Genomic DNA, 14,739 nt, shown 5'->3' with positions numbered 1-14,739 from the left:
TTTATTTATATTTGCTATTGGATCTTTTAATATATTAATTGTTATAGTTAAATTTGCATATTTCCTGCACACTAGAATTTTGTGTTTTACATTAATTTAGAATGCTTTTCAAAACATGCAATATTTGAATGCGAATAAATTAAAACAGTTATGACTATTTATATTTGTTCATTACTTTTGTGCTGATTTCATTTTGTGCATTATATTTGCATTCTATTGCCTGAGGCAAAAAATTAAATGCACGCCACTGTATATAATACAACATATCTGTTCATTTGTACGTGCACACATCTGCAAACATACATACACACATATATATATAGGGTGTTCTGTAAATGTAGCGATAAACTTCTGGGGGATATAGGGCACATTATAAGAATTAAGAATTTCGTAGCAACCTATGCCCAAAAATGTCACTACGTCGCCAGGGCCTGCTGTACAGGAGAGTGCTAGTGGAAAGTGAGGATTGCTTCATTCAAGCAGTAGGCACCATACAAAGAGCATGGAATGCTATATGAATGGAGAGCTTGCAGACATGCATTTAGTGTATGGAATAGCTAATGGTAATAGATGAGGCACTGCATGCATTTATTGAGACCGCCTCTCCGACAGACATCAACCACACCACAGTTTGTTTGCATGCCTGCATCAAAATTTGTGAGACTATGGGTCATTAAGAAGTGGCAGGAAAGTGAGGTCAGGCCATGATCGACCTTGCTCGGTTGTTAGGGAAAGCATCTTGGATATGGTGGAGAGTAATCCAAGGACCATCATACGTGCCCTTGCTTCTCAATTAAGAATATCTCGTACCAATGTCCAGCGTGTCTTGAACGTTGAGCCCTTCCATGCCTTTTGTCTCCAAAGGGTTCAGTTACTGCTCCTTGATGACCATTCTGAACGTGTGCCTTTCGCACAATGGTTTCTGCAAGAAAATGCCTGTGATGTTAATTTCTCAGCTTATGTGTTGTTCACGGATGAGGCCACATTCAATAGGGATGATGTAGTCAATCACCACAATCAGCATCTGTGGGCTCAAGAAAAACTCCATGGTGTGTGTGGTACAATAACACTTCATAGTTGATGTGTGGGCAGGTTTGGTCGGTGACTGCTTAGTCGGGCTGTACCTTTTACCATTCAGGTTGAATGCTGCAAATTATCTGATCTTTCTGGAGCAGGTTCTTCCCAACTTGCTTGAACTATGTTCTACCAAATTTGAAGCACAATATGTGGTTCTAACATGATGGGGCACCTGCTCATTTAGTACTGGATGTTCATAGCCATTTGAACAGATCATTCCCACATTGATGGTTTAGGCATGGTGAACCGATTCCATGGCCCCAAAGTTCCCTGGATTTATTGAGCCTTGATTTCTTTTTGTGGGGAGCCATCAAAAGTATCATGTATCACAATTCTGTCATGTCTGAAATGGATTTCATGGCAAGACTCGTCTGTGCAGCTACTATAGCCAAAGAAACTCCCAGTGTCTTTGAACATGTCTGGCAATCTATGGTCCATCGGTGTCGGGCATGTTTGGCATGTGATGGTGCAAACTTCAAGCATCTGTTGTAACATTCATGCTGTCATACACCATTTGTCCAATAAATGTTTCAAATTAATCACTGCCTTGTTTCCTTTGTCATCTTCTACCTCTGCAACCACTTACCCCTAATATTTCTGGGCATAGGTTCCTATGCAATTCTTAATCCTTATGATGTGTTATACCTTCCGCAGAAATTTGTCACAACATTTGCGGGACACCCTATATATTTTGTGTGCGCGCATGTGTGTGTTTGTGTATATATATTTGTGTCTATATATATATATATATATATATATATGTAAAACATTATGGAGGTTTCAATTCTTAATTTCACCACAGCACTAAATGAATACACATACATTCAGACCTTCATTTTATAGAAAGCATCCTTCATTAGCATAAATATGTATGATCAATAATTTTGCTCTGTTGCCACTTTTTTGCTTAACATACATCTCAAAATGAAACCTTCTACATTGAAACATAGCTGATTTTACTCCTACTGAATAATGTACGTCCTTGACACCAACCTGGTGGATCATTTTTTATTTTCTGCTTTCATCACCACGACTATCAACACATGGCAGCTTGTGAAATGACTGACACAGCGATGTCTAGACAACGTTTTGAAAAAATATTAGTATTTGAATATTAGATAGCATGTTAACCTTTTATACTGACCTAATGCTTGGCAATGATTACAGACTTCAGCTAACTGTGAGTGAGTTGAGAAGAAATTTAAATTTCTTTCCATGTGAGAATAAAAAAAGATTTTGTAAATGATACTCATAGGCAAAAAGATTACATATAGTGCTTTTTGAATTGAGAATTACTGATTTGTTATTCAGATAAGGCCAAGACTGGTGCCAGAGCTGGCGTAACCACACTGGGTGGCAGAATTTAGGGAAGGCAAAATTTTTAGAATTTGGTCCGAGCAGCAAAATTAAAGAATGGAAAGATCTTTAGATTTTAGGGGAGGCACTAGGGTGAAAAATTTAGGGAGGCTCTTGACAGCAAAATTTAAGACCCACATGGAATATGCCTGGCTGCAAAATGTATAGTGCCAGCCCTGTATAAGTATGTGTGAGAATTTATTTATTTAGGACTTAGATAAGCATATGCAGGATATAAACATTAGTATAATAAATATAATTCAGGTTTAACTTTGTTATGTGGTAGAAGGAAGACAGAATTTAATGGAATGACGTGCTCTTAGTTGCCAATCTCATGTCACATCAGCAAAAGTACTGTATATTCCAGCATATAATACGTACTTTCAGTACAAAAAATAAAGTCGAAATTTACAGACCCGCGTTATACCCTGGGTATAAAACTGACAGATTTAAAAATAAGCAGCGAGCATAAAAGAAATTTAAATTTTTACATGTACCTAAATGCTGCTTATTGAAAAGAAATGGCATACCTTATGAACTTAAAAATTTTCATTATCGGATAACACGAAAAGTTCATCATCTTCATCTTCCATTATATCTTCAGGCACATCATAGAATTCTGTTTCATCTTCACTATCATTGTTACTCTGATACATAAATAAATAATCATCATCCATTTCATCTTTCATAAACACCAAACATCCTGCAACACGATTTCCATTTTTTTTCGCAAGCTGATCACTTTGCATTTGAAAACAGTCCTGTTTCTAAAAGGAACACTAGATCAACTGTATTTCAACTAGAGCATATTCGATTTACTAAGGCCTTCTATGTTCACTTCAAATGACTGCAGGAAAAAAAAACATCGACTCCTAAATCCCCGAATTCTTTTGGGTCGGAAGGTCATTCTTGCCCCCAATTCTGCCCCCTTTATTCAAAACCCTAGAATAGCATTCTTTTGCACAGCTGCCTTGAATACAACCCACCCTGTTTGCATGCATATTTACTCCATGAAGCATTTAACCCACACACATATTGTTTCCCTTATCACTTGTGAATTCGGTATACATTGTTTGAAAGGCTAGGCCAAATCTTTGATTAAGTGACCTCAGAAGATAAGAACATTGCATATGTGTATCTTTTAGGTTTTTTCATGAAGAATTGTGTGTGCTATATATGGTGAATATACCTAAAAGTTTAAAAAATGTAGCTTGAAATTATGGTACTTACGTATTATCGCAACCAGGTTGGCGCTATTTGTAAGTTTGAGTAAAAAAGTATGAATAGAAAGAAAATGTACATTTATTAATTACAGATAATTTTTAATACAGTTTTTTATATTATTTTGTTTTAAAATATAAAATAGCAATTAAACCCTTCCGGTTTCGAATTTAAATAAGTTGCAGAATTATTTTTTCGGCGGAAATCTTTTGGCTATTGCTTTTAGCATTGATTGAAAACCGTATTCGCCATAACCATGTACACGTTGACTTATTTTTACTTAAAAAAACATCCCAGAATTGCACAAAAATGGCATTGCGCACACTCTTGACTTTATCTATGTACACTGCTATTTTCTCATAAATTACAAAAATTTGCACGAAAATGCAGGAAAATTTTGTGAATCTTCACATGCTCTTTTTACAAAACTACATATAACACATAGGGTTGCCGTAAGTAGGGTCGCCAAATTTCGCAATTTATGCGAATTTTGGCCTGGTTGCGTTAATACGTAAGTACCAAAATTATAGATGGGTGTTATACCCCAATGCACATTATGTGCCAGAAAAGGTAAACAGATGCTAGTTAAGCTATGTGATGATAGCCATCAAAATTGAAGGTTTTCAAATATCGCAAACAAAAAGTGAAATTTTTCCAGTTAATGCAATATGTGAAAGAATATTGAGAAGTTCTAATGAAGATGATGATATAGCTGCACCTGCTAGTATTGCAAAAATAATAATTGTTTACATTCTTATTTAGTAAAAAGAGAAATACTGTCAAAAAGAACTTCAGTAATCATACATTTTATTCGAATGTTTTAGTTCTATTTTGTTGTTCTCATTCTGAACTGTGCAGTAAAGTCACTGAACACTGGTAGTTTGGTCCAAGGTTCGAATCCCTTGAATAGGCTGGCTGCATGGACGTTTTTTTGGTTTTCCCTTGTGTATGGTGTATATAAGCCGTTTCCCTTAGAAAGTCCTCCTCGAAGGCATCCTTCCCCTTAGAGCCCTCCAGGATTTGCTGTAATCATATGAACCAAACCAAAGCCTTTCTGAACTGCTAAAAAAAGACTGCTGCCTTGAAACTAGTTGAGATTACATAAAATATTATAAATATAAAAAAAAGATTATGTTTAAAAATATTAATTTGTGGGTAAGGAAATATAAATCTTCCAAGGAAGGAAATAATATATATCATTTTTTAAATTAATTCTGTAAGTCCCTAAACCATACAGGATGTTTAATAGTTGTACCAGATCAAGACTGTCCAATAGTTGGCATAATTGTGGTGGACCGAATTGTTCTTAGTGTCAGCAAATAAAAAGTGTTGTCTTTTCTTGCTGGTTTATTTGAATCATTTTTTGTTGATTCAGGAGTAATTTTGTAGGAATCTGAAATAATATAAGGTGTGTTATTGGTATTAATTTTTTATCTGTAATTTTAGAGTATTTTAGATTGGTGAATGACCTTATAAGAACCTTCATAAGGCAGTTCAAGTTGTTTGCAAACTCTGTCAATATGAAGAAAAACATGACACCTTGACTATAAATCCTTGTGTAAAAAAAATTTCTGGATAGAATTATGCTGAATTATTTCCCTCCACTTTTTCGACATTCCATTTGCTTTTGCAGCTTCTTCATGAAGATTCCACTCTTATATGGATGATATTTTCATAAAAAACTCACCTTGAAAGCTTGATATTTTCACTCTATATCATTTTGGCAACTATGTAGTTAGTATCGTCTTGTATTACTGTATAAAGACCCAGAAGCACTGTAGGTAAAGTTTCATTCCAAGCAATGTTGTTATGAGCTGTTAGAGCTGTTTTAATTGATCTATGAAGTCTTTTTACTTTGCCATTGCACTGAGGGTGATAAGCTGTAGTATATTGAAGCTTAATGCCACATATTCTAGAAAGGGTTTGATAGGTGGCAGAACGAAATTGAGCTCCAATGATCGGTAATTACTGAAGTAATCATTCAAATCTTGTTATCCAGTTATTGAAAAAAGCTTTAATTATAGTGCCTGCAGAAATGTTGTTCAATAGTGTAACATCCATCCAACTTGCGTATCTCTCAATAGAAGTCCAATGATTAATATGGCTGTTCAATGGAGGTAATGGGGAAGTTCAATATGCACTTCTGTGAATTCTTCTAAAGGTTCTGGAAATTTTACCATTGTTGATTTTGTGTGATGAGAGATTTTTGATATAGTATGCAAGATTTTGACCATTCATTAACATAATTTTTAATGACTGACAAATTTTTCCAAAGAATTTGGAAGTAATCAGTTTGATTGTTGACCTAACTCCTGGGTGGGATAACCTATGAAATTATTTGAATATTTTCATCTGGTAAGTGAGGGGTATGTCTGGTCTAATATTAGCTATTGATGTATTTAATATGAGCTATGAATTTATTATATAATATTTTCAATAATTTTCTGCCGCACTTAATTTATTAATCAAAACATATAACAATTCTGGTTAGAGTAGACTGAAGGGTACTTGTATTATTGTATTATCACGAAGTGTATCCTTGTATTATCACGAAGTTGATGTTTCATTTATGGTAACCTGAGTAGTTGAATGTTCTGTAAATATACTTTTACCTAGAATTGGGTGCTCCTTTGACTTTTTAAGCGAAAATATATCGATGTGTACATGGACACAGTCAATGGACTGCGCAATGCCAAGTTTGTGCAATTCTCTTATTTTTTTTAAGTGAAAATAGGTCGACGTGTACATGGATAAAGTCAAGGGAGTGCACAGTGGCTAGTTTGTACAATTCTGTGATTTTTTTAAGTGAAACTAGGTCAATGTGTACATGGATACCGAGTTTGTGCAATTCTTTGACTTGTTATTTTGTCTTTGTGTAGCGGCGAATTTTGGTGCTAAAATCACCGCAGTTATCAGGGGCTATTCTTTTCCTAATTACATAATTATACATACTGTAAACAATTACAACATTGTAAGTAAAGGCAGTTACATTTATGACTGTAATTAGATTATACAATTATAATGTAATTGTAATTGCACTGTTATTCTAATTAAATTTAACAATTGCATACATTATAATTAAAAAACAGTTATTATAAAGTAATTGCTTAATTGAATTACAGTTACAATGTAATTGCAGTCACGATTGCACTGTAATTGTTATTTTAATTGCGATTGCATTTTGACCAACTATGGCCTAAAATTTTGAGTGTAATTGCTCTGGAAATTAAATATACTGCTTATATAGTAAACATATAATTTTACTGTAGCTCACACACCCCTCCAAAAAAACTCAAGATTTAAATGAGTTGTTATTAAAGTAACCTAATGATAAAACCCATTTGCCTGTAGTGAATAGTTCTCTTTCCTCATTTACCTTCTGCAGAGCAAAACTAATATCTATCAGTTCAAATTGAGATCAGGGGCGGAGGCACTCCAAGGCAGGCCATATGTACGCTGCCTAGCCACTTTGTGCCAAAATTGAGATTTCCGTATATATGCTGCCTTTGGCCAAAAATTTGATTGCGCATATGCTGCCTTGCGAATAGGAGAACAAATATTTCAAATGCATGTATATGGCCGTCTGAACATGTTTATTAAAATTTTACAAATTTAAGTAGATTTATTAATTTTTTCACTAAATTGAAGATTTAAAATTTTAAAAAAATTTACTTGTATAATTGTTTTCAGAGAATGTTATATTTTTTAGTATAGTTAAAGAATTTTATTATCAACGCAAGTACTTCAGAAGGTCTTTTATAAGATAAAAAAAAAATCAATAAGAAGTTTTAGTTGGCACAGATGAAATAAGAACATTTATCTTTGCTGTGCAAGTGACCTCTTCAAAAGACACCTTCAGGCACAGACAGTAAGTTCTGAATTAAAATGTTCTTGCAGTATTGTAAAATTATCTTCTTAAAAATGTAAAAAATTATGTGTTTAAATGAACAAGTCTTAATATTAAGTTATGAATTTAAGTGTAATTATTAAATACTTTTCATTGATATAAAATATATTATTTAATAGATAAGGACAAATATTACAGCTCTAAATAATGTATTTTAAAGGATATTGCAGTGGTAATTTGGTATACATCATTGATTCATTCCAGATACTTGGACATAACCAAACGAACTTTCACAATAAAAAATCAAGGCAAAATAATTAACCTGACGCTATTTAATACTAAAATGCAAGTGTAGTGTGTAAAATATGTACTGTACATAAATTAAAAAAAGTACTGCACATGATATTATACATAAATACTTTCTCTGTAATCCACATTGAAAGCAATTTTTTAACATTTTCTAATATCTCTAGTTTTTGTTTTGTAATTGATTTCACACTCTTTACAATGTTAGCCAATTGAAAAGGACCCACCCCCACAGTCATTGAACTCCAGATACTTGTCATGGTATGCAGTAGCCAAGTCCCAAATATATATGCCATTGTCACACTTTTCAACAATCTCTTTGTTCACTTCTATGTTGATCTTATCTTCATAGCTTGACTTTTCTCATAATGTTCCTAAAATGCAATGCTAATGAAAATTTGCAAAATATTTACCTGAAAAACCAGAGAATCACTTGAAAATTCTGAGTTATAGCATGGATTGTTTGTTGAATAATAGCAACAAATATACTGATGTTCGTAGGCAGTCATAGCATTGCCTCGAAAGAGGTAAGTGTAGCATGTGCAGTCGTGACTCAATGAAGTCAATTTCCAAATAAATATTGTATACCAAACAAAAGTTTAACCTCCAGATTGGATGCATTTCACAGTGGATGTATACCAAGGCACCAATATAATTTATTTTCAGTAATGCAGATTGGATGTGTGGCATAAAAGCATGATTTCTGGAAATTTAATATATCTCCTCCTTCGTCTTTTTTTAAATTTTAATTAAAAAATTTTATGTAAGAATGTAATAAAATAAACATTGCATTTTAAATTGAGAAATTTATTGTTTTAGAAATTTAATATCTAGTTTATGCAGTGAAACCTTTCCATCATCCCATGAATGAGTAGACATTCTGGATAACTGAGTATTTTGTTCATGGGAAGCAAGCTTGTAATTCAGCTTCATAAAATTACTAGTCAAATTCATGTATCATTAATAAAATTTTCTTCACCTAGAATTTTTCTACAAGATCTCACTAATATTAATGTAAAAAATTAAGATTCGGAATTTGAACGATGTCTGACAACTGTTAATCATGTAGCAACAGCAGGGATAATATATCACTAGGAAATTTAAACTATAGTGGAGCACTTTGAGTTTACTTATGCTCCTAATGAAGAAGAGGCTGAGTGGTAAAGCCACTAAATACTGGTAGTTTGTTCCAAGGTTCGAATCCCATGAACAGGCTGCTGCATGGGCATTTTCGTCGTTTTCCCTGTGTGTAACATGTATACAAGCCAGTTTCACTCAGAAAGTCCTCCACAAAGGCATCCCTCCCCTTAGGCAGATAGCCCTAAAGGCTTTGCTGCAATCATGTAAACCAAACCTAATGATGAAGATTACTCTGTGACATTTGAACTTGTGAGAAATGTGGCAGACTCTAGATGCAGTCTACCAAATTCTCAAAGTTCAAGATTATACTAAAACAACTAAAAATTTTTCAGATGTTCACCCTCAGTTAAAAACAATCTTATTATTCAGGATTTCTTATATGTATTCATTAATAATATAATTTTTATTAAAATCTTATGATGTGTAGATTTAGTGAGATTTCATTATATTAAACATTTTTGCTATATTTTAGTGATACCATTTCTTTCATTTTAACATTTTGTATTTTTCCTATGCAGTATACTTTTTTTAAGTGAAAACACAGATGAAGAATCTAGTTGCATGCTCTCCACCTACTTACTGTAGTTGATGGAGATGTTCTTTCATCACCTGATTTATTTCAAATGAATGAAAGTATTCGTCATGACTTGACTTATGATGAAAATGAGCCAAAAAAATATTACAAACACTGCAAAATCTCTGAAAATAACAAAGTGAAAATATTCAAAATGAAGTTAAAAATATTTAGAGGCGCATACATTATATCAGTAGATTGTAAATTGTAAGTAAATAATTTTCAAAGTAGTATTGAAAGAGGTTATGATGATATGCACTTTTAATAGTTTTTCATAATACATTGAAATGTATGGATTAAGGTCAGAAAGCAATAGTTAAGTTCAGGATCAAGCCTGCAGTGTATGGTATTTTAACTCTGATATTTTTCATTTTATTATGAAAACTTGCTAAAAAATGCATATAATGCATTCTATGTAATTTTTTTAGTATGCATTTTAATAAACTTGTTGAAAAAATGAAAACACTGTTCTGTAATTCATTTTAAATTCTATTTTCTTTTTAAGCAAACTTTGTGGTTTAATTTTACTGAAACTTGAAATCAGTATCAAGAATGTTGGATTTTGGTGCATGCTTGATTAAACTTTAGAATTATTTCTTTTTTTTAAAGAAAAATAATGAGTTGGACAGATTTTTTGAAAAAAATTTAATCTTTGAAAAAATACTTTGTTTAAGTCTCTGCAAACAGGCTGGCTGCATGGGTGTTTTCATAGTTTTCCCCATGTGTGATGTGTATATGAACCAGTTTCCATTAGAAATTTCTCCATGAAAGCATCCCTCCCATTAGGCAGATAGCCCTCGGATGCTTTGCTATAATCAAAAGGGAACTGGGAAATAGTCTTAATATAAACAGCAGTGTTTTAGACAATTTGGCTATGAAAATGGCTGCTTCAGATAATCTGATTATTTATATTCAGTACTGTGTTAGTGTTTTTGAATTATGTGAGATGCTCAAATGAAATGAATTAATATATGCAGTGCATGGTTACAAGCATGGACAATTTTCAGCTTTGTATGTACAAAATCTAAATTTTGAAATTTAACGTGTTGTTTTCCTGCATAATAAAATACTATAAATCATACAACAGCTATCCTAAGAGTAGTAATGCCTGTGTGTAGAATTTTTCTGAGCAAAAGCAACTGGTATTGATATTTATTACCTATGGGAAAACAATCCATGCAGTCAGCTTATTTGTGAGGATATGAACTCAAATCAAGCTACTAGTGTTTAACAGTCTTAATTAGTTGACCACTGGTGTTTATAATTCAGTTTTTAACCACTGATGTACATCGCGCAATAATGTAAAATTTTGTTCTTTTTACAGTCCTTTGAAGTCACTATTTACAGTGTTGCAGAAATGCAAGTTAGCTTTTGATTGGCCTTTATTTTCAATTCTGTGAAGACTTTTCATTATTACATATTACATTATGTAATAAAATAGGCAAGTTTGATAATCAGAATAGTATTGGAACTATAGCTAGAAAAGAATATTTAAAGACATTTTTAATATATTACTGGATAGAAAGAATTCATATGTGACAGAATGGAAAAAATTGCTGTGCAATGGTAGTTTGATTTGGGTTTGAATCAAGCAGAGCAGGCCAATTTCGTGGCATTTTTCTTCTTTTTCTTTCTATAATGGGAATATGAACCAATTTGTCTTAGAACATTGAACACAAAGGCATCACTCCATTTAGGCAAACAGCCTCTACTTGCTTTGAAATAATCCATTTAGTGAAATACATTGAAAGAATTAGTATTGGTGCAAAACATCTTTCATTGTCTATTATAGAACAGTGTTTTATTATTCAAATTACATAAACAATTCCATATTATCGTTAGTAGAGTGATCTACAGATTGGTTCATTTCAAAAAGAAAGTACAATTTGTGGAGAAGAAACATCAATTATATGCACATACTCTGACTGTTTTCAAAGGAACTGCATACATAAAGCATTCAATTAATTCTCATCTGTGATGGAAGAGTCACAAATATAAAATGAAGTTATAATTAGTTAAAGAATTTCCTATTGTTTAATAGATAGACTTCAGAATTAAGTCTTAAGAATTTATGACCTGCCTTGCTTAAGAATTTTTATAGACACAGATTTTATAGTTGAATATGTGGAAGTTTGAGGTTATTGGCTCGAATAAGATAAAGTAGAGCTGAGTCCTATTTTTAATTTCTGAGGCCAGTGAATCATGCTGTTGGATTAAATATTAAGAAGGAGTTTCTGTTTTAACCACTTTGAAAAATTATCAAAATTCATTTGTCGTTGGTGATTCCCTGAGGGGGTGCCAGATTATAATACCAAACTTGATTCTATAAATTCATGCTGACTACCAAGATGCTCAACTCTCAGTCTATTTCCAGCACCTTTTCTCTAAAAAGTTAAAATTTTCCCAACCTGCTAACATTTTCTAAAACACATATTACTATCTTTCCAGGTTTCTTCCAAATAAATAATTACTTGGCTATTCTGTCTGAATTTTTTTATATCTTACACAAATCTGCATCCCCACTACACTTTCCATAGCCATTGTTCATTCGTCTTCACTGTGCTTCCATCAATATCAAGTTTTATGCAACATTTCTTTTCTCCAAGAAAAATCGGTTTTTTATTTTATTAGGCAGAAAAGTAGTTAAGAAAGGAATTTTGTTATTTGCTTAAAATAAAGTGGCCATTCACTGAGTAATACACAAATCAAAATCGTCTGCACTTAACAAGTACATCCTGGTTTTAATAGGTCTTTGCTTTTCAGGAGTAGTTAAGCGAAATATTAACTTTTTGCTTTATTAGCACAGTTCGATACATTAGTTACAGCAGCTGCTCTGTTTTGAGACTGCTGAGTAGCAGTAGATAATTTTTCTGAAGAGATCACTTTCTTAAAAAAAAAAAACTCTAGCTCTTTATTTATCACTTGTTTTTTTTTTTGAATTGATGTTCCTTGTAACCTTCTTCATGCACTTTTTTAGGAAACAAAACTGCACAACCATTATCCCCCCATTTTTTTGAGGGGCAAAATCATCCTTCCTAAATAAAGATAGATTTTGATATAGAATTTATAAATTTTTGCTGTCATATATATTTCAAATATATGTTAGAAGGTCGTAATTTTGTATTTACAGATCATCAACTATTCACATGTTTTGTTTGGCCAAGGCTAGATTATATTCATATGGATAATGACATCATTTAGATTACAAAGGAGACTCCGTGCTGATATTCAAACCCATGCTTTAGAAAGACAGCAACACCAAGATTTATTATTATAATCCTAAGCAAAACATAGATATCCATAACGGCATATTTGAACATATTCACTTGGATTAACCATTACATATACTGTTTAATCTTTATTGACAGATTCATTTGATGGTTTGAATTAATTCCAATAGCTGTTGTTATGGCACAAGCCTTTTACTTCAGCTGAATTTTATGCTTTAAGATCCAATGCATTATTACGATTGGGGCCCACCAGCGGCTGAGCAGTAAAGACACTGAACACTGGTAGTTCGGTCCAGGATTCGAACCTCGGACATTCATGGTCGTTTTCATAGTTTTCCACATGTGTAACATGTATATGGGCCAGTTTCCCTTAGAAAGTCCTCCATGAAGGCATCCCTCCCTTTAGGCAGATAGCCCTTATGTGCTTTGCCATAATTGAATAACCCATAACCCACCCGTTATTACGATTGATCAAGACAAACAATTTGAATTGGACTTGTTTCAGTCAATTATGGAATTATTAGGAATCACACATACAGTAGCATTCCAATCTGCCTTTCAATTGAGAGTTTTCCTATCATTAAAATCCATCTTGAGCGAACATTGGAAGGAATGTTTGCCAGCTGTAATATTTGGTTTGAGATCAGTATTCAGAGGAAATCTGGAAGCAAATACCAAGAAGGTGAAGTAAGGTGCAAAATTCAGAGTACCGGAGAATTTTTCCTGCTGACATGAATGACATGGGCTTTGATTTTGCTCCGACATTACAAAAATTCTCAGAGCAAAGTGCACATCATAGTATCTGTAATTACAGGGGTAAACATAGATTTTTGTTGCATTATCTTTTCCATTATATTCATTTTTCTGTCTGGCATGACAAAGTGTATCCTTCCCAAAAACCAATCTATGATTAATTTGCTAGAATATTTCAGTATTATGCACAGAAGTAAAAAGTATAATTGGACAAAAATAAATTTCACTTTCTCTAGATCATTGAAAATCTGAGTTTTTGTTATAAATGTATAAGTATAGTAGTCCCAACAATTAATCTCGTCATTGCATCCCTCAGGGGTGTGTGAAATGGCAGAGATATAGAATAAACAGTGTTTGGTTGAAGACCACTTCATAATTTTTTGTTTAAAGACCCTCCCATATTTTACAAATTGTATCAGGAGTGCTACAATAATGACACCGAAATCGTTAACTACATATTATGACATGAAATTTCAATAAGAAATTGGTGCAGTCCTTTTCTCTAGGAGCAGTCTTTAGTTTTAGGAAGTCATTACATGATGGCTCTTTTTGAAAACTTTTTTAACAAGCTGAAGAAGTTTTGCAGATAATAGGCCACTTCATATAAAAATTTCATTTGCTTATTTCAACAACTGGAAAGCTGAAATCTTTGCTGATCATTTGGAACAGCAATTCGGGTCCAAATAATTCTATAGTAACCCTCAGTGCTTCGACGAAGTTGATTTTACTGTTACTTTACTTTACTACTACTTACGAATTTGATTTTACTGATTACTTCTTTTCTGAGTTGGTGCGGCAACAGCAAATCATCTCATCAAGGGAGATTGTTTGTATCATTAGGAAATTTAAGTAAGCTGCAGGCCTTAATGGAGTTCTCAAATTTGAGATACTATATGCTTCCCCAAAGTAATGTATAGATTGACCTAGATTGAGGATTTTCACAATCTAGAAAGTGGATTCTTTTTCCCCTTCACCTCAACGCAGTAAACATAGGATTTAACCAGAGGGTAATATTATCATCGTAGCATGTTAACATATTAATCGCCAAATTAATATGCTACCTGTTTGGGGAAAAATTTACGAAAAGTAACCATCAGCAGCAGAATTTAACCCATACATCAATCTATTTCCAAACGAATATTACGACTTTTGGCGTAACCTGTGCATAACTCTCAAGGATTCGCAGGTGCTGCACTGTGTAATAAGTAAAGTATAAATGTGATGAAAGCAATGGA

General features: G+C 33.0%; 1 long non-coding RNA gene across 6 annotated transcripts in view; it reads left to right on the top strand.

Moving 5' to 3' along the window:
* LOC118187431 (uncharacterized) overlaps positions 1 to 14,739 on the top strand; it is a 61,706-nt gene that overhangs the window by 6,397 nt on the left and 40,570 nt on the right. For 4 of the 6 annotated variants that reach the window (XR_004757938.2, XR_004757936.2, XR_004757937.2 and 1 more), the window contains exon 3: positions 7,364 to 7,522. The exons of the other annotated variants lie outside the window; for them this stretch is intronic. This is a non-coding gene — a long non-coding RNA (uncharacterized LOC118187431). The remainder of the gene's footprint in view (positions 1 to 7,363; positions 7,523 to 14,739) is intronic. 6 annotated transcript variants of the gene reach the window in all.

Source organism: Stegodyphus dumicola, chromosome X1, assembly GCF_044657685.1.
Source record: "Stegodyphus dumicola isolate Sdum_Otavi_A_Nest chromosome X1, ASM4465768v1".
Lineage (NCBI taxonomy): Eukaryota > Metazoa > Arthropoda > Arachnida > Araneae > Eresidae > Stegodyphus > Stegodyphus dumicola.
The sequence above is the reverse complement of the archived record's forward strand: the minus strand, read 5'-3'. Positions and strand labels throughout refer to the sequence as shown.